Raw genomic sequence first — 23661 nt, 5'->3', positions numbered from 1 at the left:
TTGACATACACAAAAATATTCTTGGGATCCTCGGTAATTTGTAAAACTATATAGATACCCTGTGAACAAAATGTTTTAGAATCACTTATTCAAACAGCTCCAGCGCCAAAATTCAGGGAGACAGAGTCACGAGGAGCGCGCCGTGCAGTATGTGAGGGGTCGGGTCAAAGGCCCAGGTCCCCGGACCTGCCTCTCAGGGTCTCAGATCCCAGGGCAGTGTCTGGGGCGAGGAAGCCGAGTGCCAGGGAGTCCCCATCTCCTCGGGTTTCCCTTCCTCTCACAACCTGCATCATGTCCTCCTACCTGGATACTCGTGACGCGAACCCAGTGCACACTCCCATTGGGCATCGGGTTTCTAGAGAAGCCAATCAGCGGCACCGCGGATCCAGCTTCTGAAGTCTTTACCAGACCTTGGGACTCAGTTCTCCTCCTCAGACCCTAAGGGTCTGGGGCATGGGCCCCCGAGCCCTCGCATTGTTGCTGTCGGGGGCCTTGGCAGTGGCCGAGACCTGGGCGGGTGAGTGCGGGGACGGGAGGAAAGGGCCTCTGCCGGGCGGGAGCGGGGGGACCGCCGGACGGGGACGCGGGACCCCCGGGGAAGGCGCCTCTCCGCCGCCCCCACCTCCGCCCCCGCCTGTGCTCCTCGGTCCCTCCCCGCCTCCGCCCTGCTCTCCCAGACTTGATGCTTCCCCTCCCCCGGCCCTCCCCACCCTCCTCCTGGGCCCCAGGCCCAGCGCGGGGAGGAGTGTCGGGCGGGTTTTCAGCCCTCCGCGCCCGCAGGCTCCCACTACCTGAGGTATTTCTCCACCGCGGTGTCCCGGCCCGGCCGCGGGGAGCCCCGGTACTGGGAAGTCGGCTACGTGGACGACACGCAGTTCGCGCGGTTCGACAGCGACTCTGCCAGTCGGAGGATGGAGCCGCGGGCGCCGTGGGTGGAGCAGGAGGGGCCGGAGTATTGGGACCAGGAGACGCGGAGAGTCAAGCACAACGCGCAGGCTTTCCAAGTGAGCCTGAACACCCTGCGGGGCTACTACAACCAGAGCGAGGCCGGTGAGCGACAGGGCCTGGGTCCAGGTCACGACCCCCATCCCCACCGATGGGAGGGTGTCGCCCCCGAGTGTCCGGGTATGAGCGCCACCGTGAGGCTGCGGGACCCACTTGTGCCCAGACCCGGGAAGAGCGCGCGGGAACCTCTATGGGGTTTACTTTGTGTTTGGACTTAGTCGCTCGCCGGTAGGGGCGGGGAGGGTTTTGGGGGCTGACCGCTGCTGCCGGGCTGGGGGCGGGGCCAGGGTCTCACACTTTCCAGTGGACTTCTGCCTGCGACGTGGGGGCCCACGGGCGTCTCCTCCGCGGGTACCAGCAGTGGGCGTACGACGGCGCGGATTACATCGCCCTGAACGAGGACCTGCGTTCCTGGACCGCGGCGGACACGGCGGCGCAGATCACCCGCCGCAAGTGGGAGGCGGCGGGTGAGGCAAAGCGCTACAGGAACTACTTGGAGGTCACGTGCGTGGAGTGGCTCCGGAGGCACCTGGAGAACGGGAAGGAGACGCTGCTGCGCTCAAGTACCAGGGCCAACAGGGCCTCCCTGATCTCCCCTCCCCTGGGGCTGGCTTCCCACCAGGAAGGGAAAATGGACTCAGTGGCAGAACACCGCCTTCCCACGGGTGGGGAGATCGGTGGGATCTCCCATGGGAGATCCGCGGGTGGGGAGACCGAGACCTCCGCCTGGGTGTTCAGGTTCCTACTGGAGAGTGACTCACCCAGAGGGCCGCTTTTCTCTAAAGGGCAATTGAGGAATCCAGTCTCTCCCAGGAGGCAGGTGGAGACCATTCCTGAAATAATGACCTTGGCAGCCACCTTGGCAACCGTGGCTTTCCCTCTCAAGGCCTTGTTCTCTGAGAACATCTTTGGAGGTCTGACTCCAGGTTTTGTGACTCATTCACCTTCCCACCCAGTCAGCACAGATTAGAGTGCTCTCTCAGACCTACAGCCTCCTACCCTGGACTCTCTCCCCGATTCTAGAACTTTCCAGGATTAGGAGATCCTTTAGACTACATTGGTTTCTGGGTTTTGTGCTTCTTCCATTCAAATCAGTGGCCCTATCCACCTCAGGATGGTCACATGAATGCCCTTTCAGTGGCCCTTAATGGTAAACCAAAGGGTGGAATTTCTGATTCTTTTTCTTCAGAACCCCCCAACACACACGTGACCCACCACCCCATCTCTGACCATGATGTCATCCTGAGGTGCTGGGCCCTGGGCTTCTACCCTGTGGAGATCACCCTGACCTGGCAGCGTGAAGGAGAGGACCTGACCCAGGACACAGAGCTTGTGGAGACCAGGCCTGCAGGAGATGGGACTTCCAGAAGTGGGCTGCCGTGGTGGTGCCTTCTGGAGAGGAGCAGAGATACACATGCCATGTGCAGCATGAGGGACTGTCTGAGCCCATTACCTTGAGATGGGGTAAGGAGAGTTTTGGGGTCGAGCCTCTTCTCAGGGAAAGCAGAAGGCCTTCTGGAGAATTTCAACAGGGTCAAGATTCAAACCAGAGGTCTGAACCCCTCACCCTTCCTTTCTAGAGCCTCCTCTTCCCATCGTCCTCATCACATGGATCATTGCTGGTCCGGCTCTCCTTGTGGTCACTGTGGTGATTGGAGCTGTGATCTGGAGGAAGAAGTGCTCAGGTAGGGAATGGAGTGGAAGGATCTGAGGTTTCTTGTCCCTTTGGGGGTTTCCTAGGTAGCAGACCGTCCTGCCTTGTAACTGGAAAGTACCATCCTTGCACATGTACTTGCCCACTCTGGAGCTGATCACTAACACGCAGTGTGTAGCAAACATTTGTGACAATGAAGGACACATTTTCATCTTGTTAAGCCTGGTGATGGGGACCTGATTCCCAGCAGTCACAGGACAGAGAGGAAGGATCCTGCTGAGAACAGACCTCCAGCATGTCAGGTGACCCAGTGACCCCACACCTTGTTCTTCGTGTTTTCTGATCCTACCTTGGTCTTCAGGCACAATTCTGGAAACTTCATTTTCAACCAAGACTAGGAATTTCCTCTATGATCTCCTGGCCTCACCCTGTCCCCGGCCTCTAACATGATATTTTCTTCCCCTGGGATGAAAAGGACCGGGTGAAAGGTGATATCTCATTGTGGTTTTGATTTGTATTTCCCTGATGATGAGTGATGTTGAGCATCTTTTCCTGTGTCTGTTGGACACTTAGATGTCTTCTTGGAAACATGTCTGTTCATGTCTTCTGTTATTTTTTAAATGGAATATTTGTTTTTTCTTTGTTTAATTGTGTAAGTTCTTTGTCATTTTAGATACTAACCCTTTATCAGATATGTTATCTGCAAATATTTTCTCCCATTCTGTCAGCTCCTCCTTCACTGTACCGAAGCTTTTTATTTTGATCCAAATAGTTTATTTTTATTTTTGTTTTTGTTTACCTTGCCTCAGGAGTCATACCTAGATAAAAGTTGTTGTGCTTGATGTCCAAGAAATTACTGCCCGAGCTCTATTCTAGGATTTATATGGTTTCCTCACATTTAACTCTTTAATGTGTTTTGAATTCACTTTTGTGTATGGTTTAAGGAGATGGTCCAGTTTCATTCTTTTACATGTTGCTGTCCAGTTTTCTCAACATCATTTTTGGATAGTCTTTTTTCCATTGCATATTCTTTCCTGTTTTCTCAAAGACAAATTGATCATATAACTGTGAGTTTACTTCTGGATTTTCTACTCTGTCTCATTGATCTATACATGTAATTTTGTACCAGTAACGTGCTGTTGATTGCTGCAGCTTTGTGAGTTTTTTTGTAGGTTTTTTTTTTTTAAGATTTTATTTATTTATATGACAGAGAGACACACAGCAAGAGAGGGAGCACAAGCAGGGGAAGTGGGAGAGGGAAAAGGAGAAGGAAGCTTCCCTCGGAGCAGGAAGCCTGATGTGGGACTTGATCCCAGGATCCTGGGATCATGACCTGAGCCAAAGACAGAAGAAGCTTAACGACTGAGTCATGAAGGCACCCCTTAGTACAACTTTGTAGTATAACTTGAAGTCTGGAACTTGATACCTCCAGATTTGCTTTCCTTTTTTAAGGTTGTTTGGCTATTCAGGCTCTTTTGTGGTTCCATACAAATTTTAGGATTATTTGTTCTAGTTCTGTAAGAAGTGTTATTGGTATTTTGATAGGTATTACATCAAATATGTAGATTTTGGGTAGTATAGACATCTTAACAATATTGTTCTTCCAATCCATGAGCATAGATTGTCTTCCCGTTTGTTTGTGCCATCTTCAATTTCTTTCATCAGTGTTTTCTAGTTTTCAGTGTATAGATTTTTTAATTCTTTGGTTATGTTTATTCCTAGGTACTTGCCATCCCCTCTCCCCCAAAGACCAGAAAATTGCTCCAGGTCCAACTGCCCAGATCCTTGGCCCTTATCCCTCCTTTGGTTCCTTGACCACAGTGGGCCTCACTCCTGACACCTAGTTCCCAAACTGGCTCTTTCCACCACGTGATCAGCTCCAGCCTTTCCATACAGCCAGCATTCTCCCAGCCTGCCTGACCTGGGCTGGATGTCCCCCCTAAACCTCTCTGGGGATCTGACGTGTCTCCCTTCCCAATATCACCCCCACCATGCAGGTCCTTCTCCAAGGAGTTCACCACGGTGTTTTGATTCTATTTTCTCTTTCATTCCCCTCCTTTCTCATATAAACTACCCTTTGGGCTCCCTGCTCTGCCTCTCTAAAACCCCTGCCTACTGCCTCTCCCCAGGGGACCCGGACAGGTCCAGCCCATCCCCACCTGGGGACTCACCCTGCCACTATTCCACTTGGACCTAACCCTTGCCCTCCTCCATGGGCACTGGCCCACATTAAGCTCCCTTGTGCCCACAATCCACCTCCTCCCACAACAGAGTCCTCTGCCTCAGAGTCTCTCCCTCCCTTCGCCCTATCTCCTCCCTGATGAGCCTTCACCACAGGCAGCAGCCTCTGGCTCTCCACTCCACCATAAGCCCCCGCCCCCGGGCTTCATGGCAGCTCTGGCCATGGATTAATCAACCTTTGCCTCTCCACTGCTCCTCCCTCCCAGCTGGCAAGAAGACCACTCCTTCACCATGGCTTTCTTGTCCCTCCCTTGGTCCCTGCAGGCCAGCCTTTCCCCTTGACCTCCTACTTTCACCTACCCACAGAGACCTGTGACTCCCTCTCCTGGCTCCTGTCCTGCATGTCTACCCATTTCCAGCCCCCTCTACCATTCCTTCTCCCCTCTCCTTCCTGCCCCCTTTCCTCTCTTCCTGCATTAGAAAGCCTTCTTCCTGTGCCTTGTACAGATGCATTTTCTGCATGCCCAATACTTCAAGCAGGTCAGGACAGCTGAGCTTTTCTGAGAAACATAAGACATGCAGTTACTTCCAGAAGACAGTTTCATCCATGTTATCCTCCCTGCCCAGGATCCCATGGTCTTTGTTATAACCTCACAGGGGTGTCCCAGGATGAATCTGTGCATCGGAGAATTTTTGCTGAAAGATACTGGGATGGTCAGGCCTTCCTGCACCATGACAACAAGAAAGATGTGGCAGAGTCACAGAGATTAGGGGCCGAAGCAATCCGGGGACCTGAGACATGGGCAACAGAGACCAAGGGCTTGAGAGACCCCGGCGAGGAACTCAGAATGAGTCTGGAAGACCTCCTGGCCCTGCAGGCACCAAGAAGAGGTGAGAGTGGGGTCAGAGCAAAAAGGATAGGAAACCTTTCCCAGGGAAGTTCAGGGCAGAGAACAGAGACCTATCTCTTACCCTGGATTGGCTGAGGGTGGGGGTGAGGTCTGAGGGTCTGCGGACTTCAGCCTACAGGGACCATTACTGAGCCAACACAGGGAAGATGTGGAGAAGAGCAGACAGGGCCTCCTCTGGCTGGAGTTTGTCACTGGGGCGGGGAGGGCAGAGGGACACAGGTTGGGAAATTCACTGCTGGATGTGGCCGGCTTGCATTTCCTCCAGGAGATCTGGGACTGGGAGATCCAAGAAGACAACTGCACCAGGGTCTTCAGGCATTTCCACTGTGATGGGGAGCCCTCCCTCTACTATGACTTGAATACCCATGGATGGACAGTTCCCTGCTCTTCCACACTGACCTTGATTATGGAAATCAAGAAACCTGGGATGTAGATGGCTCTCAAAGCCAGGATTCCTTAGCCATGTGCAGGGAGAGCTTTGTGGAAGCATCAGAAATATCTGGAGTCCTGGATGGGCTTCTTGGGGAAAAAAAGGTTCAGCCCTGGGGCAGAGGCCTTCCTCTCCCCTAGACCCATTGAACCTCCTCCTGCAAAACCCTGACCAAGGAAACCCTCCCTGTCCTATGGAATGCACATATGTTCTCTTGGCCCATTGTATTGTGATCGGCCTAAACTCTTAAAGCCTCTGGATAAAGGATAGAGATACCAATCATGTGGGGCCAGAAGTGAATTCTCTCAGGAGCACCTGGGTGGCCCAACTGGTTGATGTCGAATTCTTGATTTTTAACTCGGGTCATGATCTCAGCACAGAGTCTGCTTGGGATTCTCTCTATCCCCCTCCCAATGACCCTCCCTGCTCATGCACTCTATAAATAGATTAAATAGATGATAGATAGATAGATAGATGATAGATAGATAGATAGATAGATAAAATCTTAAAAAAAAAATCTGAATTCTGTCAGTGTTAATAGTCCAGGGAGACAGTGGACTCTGCTACAGAAAACTGAACCAGGAAGGTGGGTGTCAGGCAGGAGAGGAAGCCTAGCCTCCATGTCACAAAGAGTTCCATTATATTCTCCTCAGCCCAAGAACCCACCCATCATGCCCCCTCCTCAGCATCAACATGTGGATCCAAGAAAGTGAGGCCTGGATCCCAGGGTCTTCCACCAGTCCAAAGGAACTGGACCCCAGGGTGCAGAACAAACTTGGAGAAGGTCTGGGGTCAATGAAGGCCTCAGCAAGAGATGAAAAGGTGGGAGAAGCAGCCCTCTTCTCTCTGTTTCCCTTAGAGGGGCGCAGGGCTCAGCCATGTGCCTCACTGGCTCTGTGCTTTCTCCCCAGTGCCCCAAACAGAGAACGTGTTCTGCAGCCAGCCCTTGGAGGGCTTGGTCAGCCTAATATGCTGGGCTTTCCATTTCTCTCCTGGGAATATCTCCCTGACCTGACTTCAGGATCAGGAACCCCTGAGCCAGGATGCCTAGTCCTGCCTAGTGGAAATGGGACCTACTGGACATGGAGGACCATAAGGGTGCCCCAGGGAAAGGAGCAGAGTTTCACTTGCTGCATGGAAGCCACAGGGAACAACACTGCACACCCTGTGCACTCCGGTGAGCCTCGGGTGATCATGGAGGGGGCTCTGACTCTGGTCGGGTCAGGAGCCAGGGTGAAGAGAAGAGAGCAGACCTGTGGTCCTGGGGAGCCCCAGTTGATATATGGCCCTTTTCCTGGAAAGGCCCTAGTGCAGTATGGACAGACAGTTGCCTGGCTGCTGCTGCTGCTGCTGCTGCTGCTGCTGCTGCTGCTGCTGCTTTTATCACCATTGTGTGTGTTCTTTCTCCAAGAACAAGAAATCAATAGCAGTTATGGGAGCCCAAGTGAGAAATCTGGGGAGTGGGGGTGGATGGGAGGGGCTCTCATGGATGTGGGCCCCTCATGTCTCCCTCTGCATAGACTGTAGGGAAAGACAACTTCTGTAACAGGAGCCGGAAGTCAGATTTCTGAGAGGGGTTGGGAGCCATGTCTGCATCCCCACCCTTAGCCCTGCTCACAGCCAGGGACACCAGGGCCCTTGAGTGGTGAGTATGGCCTCTCCTTGCTCTGAGTGAGGGTTGGACAGTGGGGCTGGGACTCCCTGCTCTGAGCTTGTCCTTCCCTGTCTCTATTCTCAGGCTAAGCAGGGATGTTTCCATGTGGTAGGTGGTGGAGAGGTGGTGGCAAGGGCAGCTTCGGGATGCAAAGGGTGGACAGACAGCCTCAGGCTGGGGTCTCAAGAATTTCCTACACCTCATTTACAAGAGGTTGCAACAAGCACTGCCTGAATTGCCTGGGGGAGTCCCTACGAGGAAAGAGGCAGGAAGGCCCTGGCAGCCTCAACCAAGCAGCATTTGGGGAGGACCTGTGATTCCAGGTGTAAGTGGGCCAAGAAGGAGCAGGGAAGGCCAAATGCAGCTTGGGAGCCTGGGCCAGGGGTGAGGATGGAGGACAAGGCCAGGCCTCTGAGAGCATGTAGTGCTCTGAGTCAGGTTAAGTACAGACTCCACTGGAAGCCACTTTTTCTACACTGGGCCTGTTGGTCTCCTGAGCTTTCTGATGTCCCTTCTGGTTAGGAGCTGCTGGCTCAGGACCAGGGGAGGGATGAAGCTGAGCTGTAGGTGGGGTCTGTGCCTGTGGCTGAGCGTGGCCAACAAGCAGACAACAGCCTGGAGGTACACAGGTGCTTATGCAGGTGGGGATCCAGACAGCTAGGGAGAGAAGATGCTATGTGACCACTACCTGGCCTGGAGGAAGAGGTAACAGATACCTGTCTTTCAGGCATGCCCTGTGCTCTGTAGTTGGATGGGTCAGGGCTTGAGAGGAGGGAAAGCATTGAGTTTATGCTCCAGGGTGTTGTCCTTGGCCGTGGGGCACTTTCTTGTTCCTGTCTGGTAGTTGGTAGAAGCAGGCCCAGGTGACAATGCTGAGGGATCATGGTGGGGTGTGGGGACGGGGTTGGGGGGGACCAGCAAAGGCTGAGGAAAGGGGTGTGAGAGAGAAAACAGTGAGGGTGTTATGCTCCTTCAGATAAAGACAAGGCTGAATTTGGACAACTGAAGGAGAAGTCACACAAAGCACACAAGGCAATATTTGGCACCAGATAGGCTTCTATTGGTTTCTCTTTTCTCGATGAGCTTGTTAGCCTTCAAGACCTGGGTTAACACCAGATGGCACCAACAGGCCATAATGGCAGCAAACAGCATTTGACAACCTCAGGGCATCCCCACTGAGAGGCAACATATTCTGGAATATTCTAGACCATTCAGATCTCAAAGATGACTCTAGCCCCAACCCATATCACACAGAGCAGAAGAGCTGCTGTTGGGCCTAGCTGACTCACACAATGAGAGAGAATAAAACGTGGTTGTACCATTTGGAGATTTTTTTTTTTTGTTATTTAGCAATAGGTAACAGCAATGTCTAATGTACTACTATTATTACATTTTATTTATTGTCTGTCTTTCCTGTCAGATGGGAAGCATTAAGACAATATGTATTTTGTCTGTTTCCTTAAATGATTACCAGGCCTAACACAAACACTGGCCCAGAGGCATTCCTGGAGTATACTTAAAGGAAGGAAGGGAGGGAGGGAGTAAGGATGAATTGTTGTAGGCAGAATTCCTTAAAGTTGGCTTTGGGGCTGTAAAGAGGAAAGTTTGTGGGCATTTGGCATGAGGAGTTTCTTATGATTTGTGTATGTATGTGTGCACGCACCTGCATGAGTTCCTTTGTGAGTTTAGTATGTACATATTGGTCTTGGCTGCCTGAACAAGGAACCAGGAATATGAAGAGTAACTCCTGCACTCATATTTCAAATACATGGGCAGTATAGACAGGTAGCACTGCTGATAATTGAAATTATCAAGTCTGAGGAGAGAATGAAAAAAAAAAGGCAGGGGGCGCCTGGGTGGCTCAGCGGGTTAAAGCCTCTGCCTTCGGCTCAGGTCATGATCCCGGAGTTCTGGGATCGAGCCCCGCATCAGGCTCTCTGCTCAGCGGGGAGCCTGCTTCCTGCTTTCTCTCTCTCTCTCTCTGCCTGCCTCTCCGTCTGCTTGTGATTTCTGTCAAATAAATAAATAAAATCTTAAAAAAAAAAAAAAAAAAACTGAAGAAAGTGAAGAGACCCTAAGGGAGCACTAAGACACCATAAAGGGAATCAACATATGCATTTTGGGAGTCCCAGAGGGCAAAATGGGAACCCTTAGAAATCTGCTCTAATGAGAGAAATCTCTGTCTGAAAGGGACTCAGGGGATGAAAAGGGCATAATTCTAGGTGGCCGTGTGGTCTCAAGTTCCCAGGAGTCACAGAACTAACAGGGGTGCCTAAGCCATTAGAGTGCCCAAACAGTGAAGCAGTGAAATGTTTATGTTCAGTGAGCCAGGAGGGAACTCTCAGCTTGGGTCGCCATAAATCGGGAGCCAGGCCTGATCGGGTGACCACTCCACCTGCACACCCAGAAAAGGACTGAAACACTTGGACCATCTGCCTTTCCCCAAGAGGGGTGGAAAAGGGGCCCCTATAACTGTGCAACAGCTCACAGTGTGGCAACCCCATAAAGGACAGCAGGGCAAACCCAGCTGTCCCTGGGGAGCATCGGAGCAGGTAAGCCCTCAAGCCCCCAATCGCTCTCAGCCTCAGGGCACTACAAAAGGCAGTAACATGAGACCCTCAGACTCCCCTGGGGAGGGACTGCTGTGGGCATGCACCACAGGAGTCTGCAGATTTGGGCCCACACAAAGGTGAAGACTATTTGTCCCAGAAAGTTTACTGAAGAGATGGGACGGTGATCTTTCTGTTCTAGGGCTGGAGACTGGGACCCAGCCATTTTCATTCTGATCCTCTAAAGAGGCATGGAGAGCCTTCAGGGAACAAAAGCCACACATAGGACCAGCTTACACTGAGGCCCAGGGCCCTGGCAAGGAGTGGTGCAACACCACCCAGGTAAAGACACCTGAAAAGCAGCACAGCAGGCCCCTTCCCTAGACCAATTGGAAGAACAGGTGCATAGATGGTTTACAGTCTACAGGACTGTAAAACTGCAGCACTGGGGGGAAATAATATACATAACTCAAGGTTTTTTCTTACAATTCCTATATCTTTCAGTCTAAAATTTTCCATTTCTTTTTTTTTTCTTTTTTCCCACTTGAACTAGTTTCTTATTTTAACTACTCTTTGTTTTTAAGTCACGTTTAGCTTTTATTTTTTACATTTACACTTTATAGATAAAAGCTTCATTTTTGGTCTTTTTTTACTCTATTCAATTTTATTTTTGTATATATAGGTTTTGTTTTCTTTGTAATTTTGGGACTTAGTGTCTTCTAACATACAGACCAAAATTCACTCAGGAACAAGTGGATCACCTTGCTTTGTCCACCTTATGAGATTATATTCTCTTCTTCTACTCTTTTTTGTTTTGGTTTGGTTTGGTTTGCTTTTCTATTCTTGTTTCTGACCTCTTTGGATTTGTCTAGTGTGCATTGTGCTTGAGTTGTGGTTGATATTTTTGCTTCTGCTCACTCACTCACCCATTCTTCTCTGGGCAAAATGACTAGGAGGAACTCACAATGAAAGAAAAAAGCAAGAGTAAGGTTTTCTGCCACAGATCTAATTGAGATGGGTATAAGTAAAATGTCAGAGATGGAATTCAGGGTAGCAATTATAAAGTTAATAGCTGGGCTTGAATAAAGAATAAAAGACAGTAGAAGATCTCATAGGGAAGAAATGAGAACTAATCAGGCCAACTTAAAAATGCTGTAACTAAGGGGTGCCCGGGTGGCTCAGTGGGTTAAGCCTCTGCCTTCGGCTCAAGTCATGATCTCAGGGTCCTGGGATCAAGCCCTGCATCTGGCTCTCTGCTGAGCAGAGAGCCTGCTTCCCCCTCCTTCTCTCTGCCTACCTGTGATCTCTGTCAAATAAATAAAATATGTATTTTTTAAATGCTGTAACTGAAATGCAGTCTAAATTGGATGCTCTAAGGGTGCCTAGGTGGCTCATTGGTTAAATGTCTGCCTTCAGGGACGCCTGGATGGCTCGGTGGGTTAAAGCCTCTGCCTTCGGCTCAGGTCATGATCTCAGGGTCCTGGGATCGAGCCCCACATTGGGCTCTCTGCTTGGCAGGGAGCCTGCTTCCTCCTCTCTCTCTCTGCCTGCCTCTCTGCCTACTTGTGATCACTGTCTGTCAAATTAAAAAAAAAAAATGTCTGTCTTCAGCACAGGTCATGATCTCAAGGTCCTGGGATCAAGCCCTGCATCAGGCTCCCTGCTCAGTGGAGAGCCTGCTTCCCCCTCTTCCTCTGCTCCTCCCTCTGCTCCTGCTCATTCTCTCTCAAATAAATAAATATATTTTTTTTTTAATTGGAAGCTCTAACAGCTATGGTGAATGAGACAGAAGAGAGAGTAAATGATCTAAAAGAGATGCTGATGGAAAGGAAGAAAGTTGAGGAAAAAAGAGAAAAACATCTAATAACCCATGAAGGGTTTCATGGCATTGAGAAACCGATGCCATGAAACATGCCAATGTCAGAGTTACTGGGGTAATAGAAAATGAAGAGAGAAAGAGAGGGCCAGAAGGTATATTTGAGCAAATCATAAATGAGAACTTCTCTAATCTGGGAAAGGAAACAAGCATTTATGTCCAAGAAGCAGAGAGGACCCCTCTCAAAATCAATAAAAATATATCAACAGCCCAACATATAATAGTGAAGCTTGCAAATTTCAGAGACAAAGAGAAAATCCTGAGAGCAGCTCAACAGGAGTCTCCTCCTGTGTATGCAAGAACATACACTAACATCAGACCTATCCACAGAAACCTGGCAGCCCAGAAAGGGCTGGCAAAATATATTCAGGGTACTAAATGAGAAGAACATTTAGCCAAGAGTTCTTTTTTTTTTTTTAAAGATTTTATTTATTTATTTGACAGAGAGAAATCACAAGTAGACGGAGAGGCAGGCAGAGAGAGAGAGGGAAGCAGGCTCTCTGCTGAGCAGAGAGCCCAATGCGGGACTCGATCCCAGGACTCTGAGATCATGACCTGAGCCGAAGGCAGCGGCTTAACCCACTGAGCCACCCAGGCGCCCCTAGCCAAGAGTTCTTTACCAAGCAAGGCTGTCATTGAGAATGGAAGGAGAGATAAAGAGGTTCCAGGAGAGACAGAAACTGAAAGAATATGTGACCTCCAAGCCAGCCCTGCAAAAATATTAATGGGATCCTTGTAAGTGAAGAGAAAGCTCACGAGTAACATAGACTAAAAAGAAACAGAAACAATCTATAGGAACAGGGACTTTTCAGATAATATGACATTAAATTCATATATTTCAATAGTTACTCTGAATGTAAATGGACTAAATGCTCCAATCAAAGGACATGGGTTATCAGATTGTTTTAAAAAACAAGATCCATCCATATGCTGTCTACAAGAGACTCATTTAGACCTAAAGACACCTCCAAACTGAAACTGAGGGGTGGAGAACAGTTTGCCACATTAATGGAACTCAAAAGAAAGCCAGGGTAGCAATCCTTGTATCAGACAAATTGCATTTAAACCAAAGACTGTAGTAAAAGAGGAAGAGCAGCATTATATCACATTTAAAGGGTCTATCCAACAAGAAGATCTAAAAATTGTAAATGTTTATGCCCCCAACATGGGAGCAGTTATATAAACCAATTAATAACCAAAGTAAACACATTGATAAGAATACAATAATAGTAGGGGACTTCAACACACCCACTTAGAGCAAAGGACAGATCATCTAAGCAGAAAATGAACAAAGAAATACGGGCTTTGAATGACACAATGGACCAGATGGACCTCACGGATATATACAGAGCATTCCATCCTAAAACAACAAAATACTGGTTCTTCTCAAGTGCACATGGAAAAGATCACATACTGGTTCACAAACTGGGTCTCAGCCAATACCAAAAGATTGGGATTATTCTCTGCATGTCTTCAGACCACAATGCTTTGAAACTGGAACTCAATCACAAGAAGAAATTTGGAAGGAACGCAAACACTTGGAGGTTGAAGTGCTCCTTACTGAAGAATAAATGGGTCAACCAAGAAATTAAAGAGGAATTTTAGGGGCGCCTGGGTGGCTCAGTGGGTTAGGCTGCTGCCTTCGGCTCAGGCCATGATCTCAGGGTCCTGGGATTGAGTCCCGCATCGGGCTCTCTGCTCAGCAGGGAGCCTGCTTCCTCCTCTCTCTCTCTGCCTGCCTCTCTGCCTACTGGTGATCTCTCTCTGCTCAGCGGGGAGCCTGCTTCTCCCTCTCTCTCTGTCTGCCACCCAGGCACCCCTTCCCAGACGGATTCTACCAAACATTTAAAGAATTAATACTTATTCTCCTGAAACTGTTTCAAAAATAGAAATGGAAGGGAAACTTCCAAACTCATTCTATGAGGCCGGAATTACCTTGACCCCAAAACCAGACAAAGACCCCATCAGAAAGGAGAATTACAGATCAATATCCCTGATAAACATGGATGCCAAAATACTTACCAAGATACTAGCCAATAGAATCCAGCAGAACATTAAAAGGATTATCCACCAGGACCAAGTAGAATTTATTCCTGGGCTGCAACATCTGTAAATCAATCAGTATGATAGGTCACATTAATAAAAGAAAAGACAAGCACCATATGATCCTCTCAATGATACAGAAAAAGCATTTGAGGGGCGCCTGGGTGGCTCAGTGGGTTAAAGCCTCTGCCTTCGGCTCAGGTCATGATCCCAGGGTCCTGGGATCGAGCCCCATGTTGGGCTCTCTGCTCAGCAGGGAACCTGCTTCCTCCTCTCTCTGCCTGCCTCTCTGCCTACTTGTAATCTCTGCCTGTCAAATAAATAAATAAAATCTTTTAAAATTTTTTGAAAAAGAAAAAGCATTTGACAAAATACAGCATCCTTTCTTAATTAAAACTCTTCAAAGTGTAGCGGTAGATGGAACATACCTCAATGTCATAAAAGCCATCTATGAAAACCTTACAGCGAATATCATTTTCAGTGGGGATGAGTGCTTTTCCTCAAGGTTAGGAAAATTACAGGGATGCCCACTCTCACCACTATTGTCGCTCTCGGCCCGCAAGAACGACCCGCAGACGAGGTGAGTGGCATGCAGTGCCCTCGTGCGCTCTTATGTAACCGAGCAGGATTCTTTTGTTCTCTAGCAGTGATCATGCATATATCTCTTGGCTCCTAGTGCTGTTCACGCGCCGATCACGAGCGCGCCCACATTCTCCTCAACCAATCATCCTCATTTCCTCAATCCACGGGCACATCCATCTACGTGACTCCTTGCATCTGCTGGATGGCTCTCCACAACTATTGTTCAACATCGTACTAGAAGTCCCAGCCTCAGCAACCCAACAACAAGAAGAAATAAAGGCATTCAAATTGGCAAAGAAGAAGTCAAACTCTCACTCTTCACACATGACAGGATACTTTATGTGAAAAACCCAAAACCTACCCCAATTGCTAAAACTCATACAGCAATTCAGCAACATGGCAGGATACAAAATCAATGCACAGAAATCAGTTGCAGGGGCACCTGGGTGGCTCAGTGGGTTAAAGCCTCTGTGTTTGGCTCAGGTCACTGGGATCCAGCCCCGCATCAGGCTCTCTGCTCAGCAGAAAGCCTACTTCTCTTCCTTTCTCTCTGCCTGCCTCTCTGCCTGCTTGTGATCTCTATCTGACAAATAAATAAATAAAATCTTTAAAAAAAAGAAAGAAAGAAAGAAAAGAAATCAGTTGCATTTCTACACACTAACAATGTGACTAAAGAAAGAAATTAAGGAATTGATCCCATTTACAATTGCACCAAAAACCATAAGATAACTAGGAATAAACCTAACCAAAATAGTAAAGGACCTGTACTCCAGAAACTACAGAATAAATATAAAAAAAAATAGAGGAAGACACAAAGAGATGGAAAAAGCTTCCATGCTTATGAATTGGAAGAATAAACATTGTTAAAATGTGCTGTCCAGAACAATCTACACATTCAATGCAATCCCTATCAAAATGCCATCAACATTTTTCACACAGCTGGAAAAAACAATCTTAAAATTTGTACAGAATCTGTACAACACCTGAACACCTGAACACCCTGCGGGGCTACTACAACCAGAGCGAGGCCAGTGAGCGACAGGGTCGGGTGCAGATCACGACCCCCATTCCCCACCCACGTACACGGTTCCGAGTTCCAAGCGTCACCGGGAATTGAGAGAACCCTACCGGGAACTCTGGCCCTCCCCGAGCCAGCGGTAACGTTTAGGCAGTTTTACTTGTGTTTGGACTTAAAACCCTGCCTGTTGGGGCGGGGAGGGTCTCACACCTACCAGTGCATGTACGGCTGTGACGTGGAGCCGGAGGGGCGCCTACTCCGCGGGTACAATCAGGACTCCTACCACCGCGCGGATTAAATCGTCGTGAGCCAGGACCTGCGCTCCTGGACCACACTCCGCTGGTGACGCGGAGCTCTATAGGAACTATAGGAACTACGTGGAGGGCAGGGGCGTAGAGTGGCTCCCAAGGTACCTGGAGAACCCAAAGGAGACCTTGCAGCGAGCAGGTACAAGGGGCCACGGGGGCCTCCCTGATCTCCCCTCCCCTGGGGCTGGCTTCCCTCCAGGGAGAGGAAATGGACTCAATGTCAGAACACCACCCTCCCACGGGTGGGGAGAGGGAGGTCCGCCTGGGTGTTCAGGTTCCTACTGGAGAGTGACTCACCCAGAGGGCTGCTTTTCTCTAAAGGACAATTGAGGAATCCAGTCTCTCCCAGGAGGCAGGTGGAGGCCATTCCTGAAATAACCCATCAGCCTTTCCCTTTAACCCTGGCAGCTACCTTGGAAATCATGACTTTCCCCTCTCAATGCCTTTTTCTCCAATGATAGCATCTTTGGTGTTCCGACTCTGGGTTTCCTGACTCATTCACCCTGCACCACAGTCAGGACTACTAGTGTGGTCTCCCTCTTAGACCTCCTACCCTGGGTTCTCTCCATGATTCTAGAATTCCTAGATTAGGAGATCCCAAAAGTTAGGTTGATGACTGGGCTTTGTGCTTCTTCAATCCAAAACAGTGGCCCAGCGTTGGTGGTATAGTGGTGAGCATAGCTGCCTTCCAAAACAGTGGCCCTGGTCACATGAATGCCCTTTCAGTGGCCCATAAAGGTAAGCCCGAGTGTGGTGGATTTTCTGATTCTCTTCCTCAGAAGCCCCCAACACATGTGACACCCACCACCCCATCTCTGACCGTGATGCCACCCTGAGGTGCTGGGCCCTGGGCTTCTACCCTGCAGAGATCACCCTGATCTGACAGCAGTGAGGGAGAGGACCTGACCCAGGAAACAGAGCTTGTGGAGACCAGGTCAGCAGGAGATGGAACTTTCCAGGAAGTGGGCGGTTGAGGTGGTGCCTTATGGAGCAGAACAGATAAACATGCCATGTGCAGCATGAGGGGCTGCCCGATCCCATCACCGAGAGATGGGGTAAGGAGGGTTTGGGGTCGAGCCTCTTCTCAGGGAAAGCAGAAGGCCTTCTGGAGAATTCCAGCAGGGTCAGGATTCAAACCAGAGGTCTGGAACCCCCACTGTCCCTTCCCTTTCCAGAGCTGCCTCGTCCCACCATCCCCATCATGTGGATCATTGCTGGTCCGGCTCTCCTTGTGGTCGCTGTGGTATTTGGAGCTGTGATCTGGAGGAAGAAATGCTCAGGTAGGGAATGGAGTGGAAGGATCTGAGGTTTCTTATCCCACTGGGGGTTTCCTAGATAGCAGACCGTCCTGCCTTGTAACTGGAAAGTACCATCCCTTGCACATGTACTTGCCCACTCTGGAGCCGATCACTAACACTGACTCTGTAGCAAACACTTGTGACAATGAAGGATACATTTTCATCTTGACAGTTCTGGTGATGGGGACCTGACTCCCAGCAGTCACAGGACAGAGAGGAAGGATCCTGCTGAGAACAGACCTCCAGCAAGTCAGGTAACCCAGTGACCCCACACCTCATTCTTCGTGTTTCCTGATCCTGTCCTGGGTCTTCAGGCACAATTCTGGAAACTTCAACTTCAACCAGGACTAGGAGTTTCCTCTAGGATCTCATGGCCTCTCCCTGTCCTCAGCCTCTAACATGATATTTTCTTCCCACCAGAGGAAAAGTACCAGCCCGATACCAGGCTCCTTGCTAAGCAGGGAGTCTGCCTCTCCTTCTCTCTCTGCCCCTCCCCCTGTTCGTGCTCTCTCTCTCACTCTCTCAAATAAATAAAATATTAAAAAAACAACAACAAATAGGGGCGCCTGGGTGGCTCAGTGGGTTAAAGCCTCTGCCTTCAGCTCAGGTCATGAACCCAGGGTCTTGGGATCTAGCCCCGCATTGGGCTCTCTGCTCGGCAGGAAACCGGCTTCCCTTCCTCTCTCTCTCTGCCTGTCTCTCTGCCTACTTGTGATCTCTGTCTGTCAAATACATAAAATATTAAAAAAAAAAAAAAGAAGAAGAAGAAGAAGAAGAAAAGAAAAGAAAAAACAAATAGAGCGCCTTGGTAGCTCAGTGGGTTAACCCTCTGCCTTCAGCTCAGGTCATGATCTCAGGGTCCTGGGATCGAGTCCTGCATCAAGCTCTCTGCTTAGCAGGGAGCCTGCTTCCCCCTCTCTCTGCCTGCCTCTCTGCGTACTTGTGATCTCTCTCTCTCTGTCAAATAAATAAATAAATAAAATCTTTAAAAAAAATACTATTCAGCAAAAATACTCAGCAGTGAGGGGCATATGGGTGGCTCACTGGTTAAGCCTCTGCCTTCTGCTCAGATCATGATCCCAGGTCCTGGGATTGAGCCCTGCATCGGGCTCTCTGCTCAGCAGGGAACCTGCTTACCCTTCCCCTGCCTGCCTCTCTACCTACTTGTGATCTCTCTCTGTGTGTCAAATAAATAAATTAAAATCTTTAAAAAAAAAAAAAAAAAGGCAGTGGAATTACCGATAGTTCTATTTTAATTTTTTGAGGAATCTCCATACTGTTTTCCATGGTGGCTGTACTGATTTACATTTCTGCTATAATGCATGAGAGGGGTATCTGGGTGGCTCAATGGGTTAAGCCTCTGCCTTCAGCTCAGGTCATGATCTCAGGGTCCTGGGATTGAGCCCCACATCAGGCTCTCTGCTCAGTGGGGAGCCTGCTTCCCCCTCTCTGAATCTGCCTGCCTCTCTGCCTACTTGTGGTCTCTGTCTGTCAAATAAATAAAATCTTAAAAAAAAAATAGTGCATGAGGGTTCGCTTCTCTCCACATCATCCCCAACACTTGTTATTTCTTCTTGTTATTTCTTATCCTTTTTTTTTTTTAAAGCAAACTCTATAACTAAAGGGGGCTCAAACTTACAACCCCAAGATCAAGAGTGGCATGCTCTACCGACTGAGCCAGTCAGGCTCCCTCTTGTGTTTTTGGTACTGGCTATTCTGACTGGTATGACATAACATCTCAAAGTGGTTTTGATTTGCATTTTGATGGGTAAGGAAATACAAATTGGTAAGTACAACATGTATGCATGCTTGATGGACAGATACATAGACCACAAGCTCTAACCAAGAGTCCCAAAACCTCATAAAAGAGATAACATGTGAGCTGCATTTGAGGCATGAGTAGAAACCCAAAGGACACCCAGCACAAGTGAATGCTGTTCAGAAGTGTCTTTGCCTGGACCAGGCCTGGATTCAGATGAAGCCGACCGAGGTGCCAGGTGCTTTTGGGTTAAGAAAGTGTCCTGAATTCTGACTATTCAGAAGTCACAGCTACTACATGTTGAAACGTGAAAGAGTCTGATTTTTTCTGAAAAGCAAAATCCTGCTAAAAGGCATGTTAAAAAGCAGAGTGCTGGGCCCTGACCCCTGGACTTTCTGATTCTATAGGGCCTGAAATCTGCATTTCTCACAAGTTCCCAGTTTGGGAGCTTCCCAGCTTGCCCCAAGTCCACACTTTGAGAACCTTAGTCCTAAGCCTGTCTGGTTTGGTTTCTAGTATCAGAAGAGGTCTGGAAAAGGACTGGGGCAGAGGTGTAGGATAAACTAAACCATACCTGCCCCTCCCTCAAGAACCCTACTCGCACCGCAGATATCCAGTGTGGATTGCCTTGGGTTCCAGGAAGGGCAGGCACCCAGGTCACAGATGCAGAGGTCTAAGAGTGTCATCCAGAAGCAGTGCTTTACACACAGCACCTGGGGCTTCCTAGGACTCTACAGATGGGCTCCTGCCCCTCAGACCCTTCTCTGCCCTCACAACATTGACCTCCAGGCCTTGCTCTATCATATCTCAGCTGCTGGGACCTATGATGTGACTGGAGGAACACTGAGCATACTTTCCAATCCAAATATAGGGTAACGTAGCCTGATAATTTTTTTTCTTTTTCATAGCCTGACAATTATAAGACAGCTAACAAAGATAAAAGAATGGGCTAACAATGATGGTCTTGATATTTTGGCAAAGGGCTTCAGTAAGATGTCCTAGACTAAAACCACCGAAGTGATTTATTTTTGAGTCACTGGGACTTTCAACCCACTTGGACACTAGAGGGCGTCCTGAGATTTATAAAGCTACAAGGGTTGTGTCTAACTACCAAAAAAGTCTTGGAGATTGGGCTTTCCTGCTTAAACCAAGATTTGGTCCACTTCCTTGACCAAACAAATTGCATTTATTGAGTAATCATGCCCTTATTTTACCCTTTTATGAATGAAAGACAATTTTTTTTAGATAATGTATAAATTTTAATTTAATTTTTTTATTATTAACATATAATGTATTATTTGTTTCAGGGGCACAGATCTGTGATTCATCGGTCTTATAAAATATGCAGCACTCCCCACCACATATGCTGCCCTCCCCAATGCCCATCACCCAGCCACCCCATTCCTCCCACCCCCTCCACTCCAGCAACCCTTGGTTTGTTTCCTGATATTAAGAGTCTCTTGTGGTTTGTCTCCCTCTCTGGCTTCACCTTGTTTCATTTTTTTCCTCCTTTCCCCTATAATCCTCTGCCTTGTTTCTCAAATACCATATATCAGTGAGATCATGTGATAATTGTCTTTCTCTGATTGACTTATTTCACTTAGCATAATATCCTCTAGTTCCATCCCCGTCATTGCAACTGGCAAGGTTTCAATTTTTAGTGGCTGCTTAATAGTCCATTGTATATATATGCCACTTTTTCTTTATCCATTCATCTGTTGATGGACATCTGGGCTCTTTTCATAGTTTGGCTATTGTGGACATTGCTGCTATAATCATTGGGGTGCATGTGCCCCTTTGCATCACTACATTTGCATTTTGGGGGTAGATAGCCAGCTGTTCAATTGCTGTGGTGGTAGAGTAGCTCTAATTTCAACTTTTTTGAGGAACCTCCATACTGTTTTCCAGAGTGGTTGCACCAGCTTCCCACCAGCAGTATAGGAGGTTTCCCTTTCTTTTTTCTTTTTTTTTTTTTAAAGATTTTATGTATTTGACAAAGAGAGATCACAAGTAGGCAGAGAGGCAGGCAGAGGGAGAGAGAGAGAGAGGAGGAAGCAGGCTTCCTGCCTAGCAGACAGCCTGATGCAGGACTTGATCCCAGGACCCTGCGATCATGAGCTGAAGGCAGAAGCTTAACCCACTGAACCACCCAGGCGCCCCAAAGGTTTCCCTTTCTCTGCACCTTTGCCAACATCTGTCGCTTCTTGACTTGTTAATTTTAGCCATTCTCACTGGTGTGAGGTGTTATCTCATTGAGGTTTTGATTTTTATTTCCCTGATGCCAAGTTACGGCCCTTTTTCACGTGTTTGTTGGCCATTTGGATGTCTTCTTTGCAGCAATGTCTGTTCATGTCTTCTACCCATTTGTTGATTAGACTGTTTGTTCCTTGAATGTTGAATTTCGTTAATTCTTTTTTTTTAAGATTTTTATTTATTTATTTGACAGAGAGAGAGCACAAGTAGGCAGAGAGGCAGGCAGAAAGAGAGAGGAGGAAGCAGGCTCCCTGCCAAGCAGAGAGCCTGATGCAGGACTCAATCCTAGGACCTTGAGATCATGACCTGAGCCAAAGGCAGAGGCTTAACCCACTGAGCCACCCAGGGGCCCGAATTTCATAAATTCTTGATGGATTTTGGATGCTAGCCATTTATCTGACACGTCATATGCAAGCATCCTCTCCCATTCTGTCAGACTTTGAACCCATATGGACATCCTGAGATTTATAAAGCAACAAGCGATTGTGTCTAACCACCAAAAAAGTCTTGGAGATTGGGCTTTCCTGCTTAAACCAAGATTTGGTCAACTTATTTGACCAAATTACATTTATCGAGTAATTATGTCCTTATTTTACTTTATTTTAAAGAATGAAAGAAAAATATATAAAGAAAGATAAAGCGTTTAAAAAGAAAATAACGAGGGGGTGCCTGGGTGGCTCAGTGGGTTAAAGCCTCTGCCTTTGGCTCAAGTCATGATCCCAGGGTGCTGGAATTGAGTCCTGCATCGGGCGCTCTGCTCAGCAGGTAACCTGCTTCTCTGTCTGCCTCTCTGCCTACTTGTGATATCTCTCTGTCAAATAAATCAATAAAACTTTTTTAAAAAGAAAGAAAATAAAAGAACATGCTGAGTTAAAATGGTAGTAAACACCCTTATTCAAGGACTGATATAATTTTCAATTGTTTATCTTAACAAAGGTGAAGGAATTATTCCTGTCATGTATTTTCCAGTTTTTTTATTTTAAGTTTTCCAATTTCATTTGTTTTGTCTCATTTGGAATTATTATTTATTTTATGGGTTTTTTTTGTTCTTATTTTTGTTTTATGTTTTGATTTAGTTCAAAATTCAAGAGCTTCAAAAAGGTAAGTAGTCTCTCTCTCACCCTTCTCCCATTCCTGACAAGCAACCACTGATATTAGTTCCTTGCTTATTTTTCCAAAGACACATTATGCTTATGCAAGCAAACATTAATTAATATAATAATGTCTAATATATACATTTTCCCTTTTACACAAATTTTGACATTTGCTTCCCCACACCTTGCTTTTTTACACTTAACCATGTACCATGGATACCCTCCCATAAGGACATCTTAAGAGTTTTCTGTGTCTTTTCTATTGTTCATTTTAAAGATTTATTTATTTTTTTGAGAGAGAGAAAGCAGAGGGGAGGGTGGAGGGAGAGGGAGAAAAAAAACTCAAGCAGACTTCTCCCTGAGTGTGCAGCCCTACCAGATCTCAGGACCATCAGACCTGAGCCCAAAGCAAGAACTGGATGCCAAACTGAATCAGCCACCCAGGAGCCTCGTGTCTTTATTTTTTAATGGTACTCCATTGTATATATAGACAATGCTTCTTTTTTTTTTTTTTAAGATTTTGTTTATTTATTTGACTGAAAGAGAGAGAGAGCATGCACAAGCAGGTTCCCCACTGAGCAGGAAGCCCAATGTGGGCTCCATTCCAGGACCCTGGGATGATGACCTGAGCTGAGAGCAGACACTTAACCACTTAACTGACTGAGCCGCCCAGGTGCCCCAACACACAGTGCTTCTTAACCAGTTCCCTACTGAGATTATTTATGTTTTTCTGTTTTTAAAATAGATGCTGCAGGGGCGCCTGGGTGGCTCAGTGGATTAAGCCGCTGCCTTCAGCTCAGGTCATGATCTCAGGGTCCTGGGATCAAGTCCCGCATCGGGCTCTCTGCTCAGCAGGGAGCCTGCTTTCCTCTCTCTCTCTCTCTGGCTGCCTCTCTGTCTACTTGTGATTTCTCTCTGTCAAATAAATAAATCTTTAAAAAAAAAAAATAGGGGCGCCTGGGTGGCTCAGTGGTTTAAGCCTCTGCCTTTGGCCCAGGTCATGATCTCAGGGTCCTGGGATCGAGCCCCGCATCGGGCTCTCTGCT

General features: G+C 47.9%; 2 pseudogenes; both read left to right on the top strand.

The window, feature by feature from the left end:
* Positions 1–384: 384 nt before the first annotated feature.
* Positions 385–6170, top strand: LOC132017769 (HLA class I histocompatibility antigen, alpha chain G-like; annotated as a pseudogene).
* Positions 6171–6874: 704 nt separating this feature from the next.
* LOC132018565 (DLA class I histocompatibility antigen, A9/A9 alpha chain-like) lies at positions 6875–19825 on the top strand (annotated as a pseudogene).
* The last annotated feature ends 3836 nt before the right edge of the window (positions 19826–23661 follow it).

The sequence above is a fragment of the Mustela nigripes genome, chromosome 5, assembly GCF_022355385.1.
Source record: "Mustela nigripes isolate SB6536 chromosome 5, MUSNIG.SB6536, whole genome shotgun sequence".
Taxonomy (NCBI): domain Eukaryota; kingdom Metazoa; phylum Chordata; class Mammalia; order Carnivora; family Mustelidae; genus Mustela; species Mustela nigripes.
Note: the sequence above shows the minus strand (reverse complement) of the source record. Positions and strands in the feature narration are given on the sequence as shown.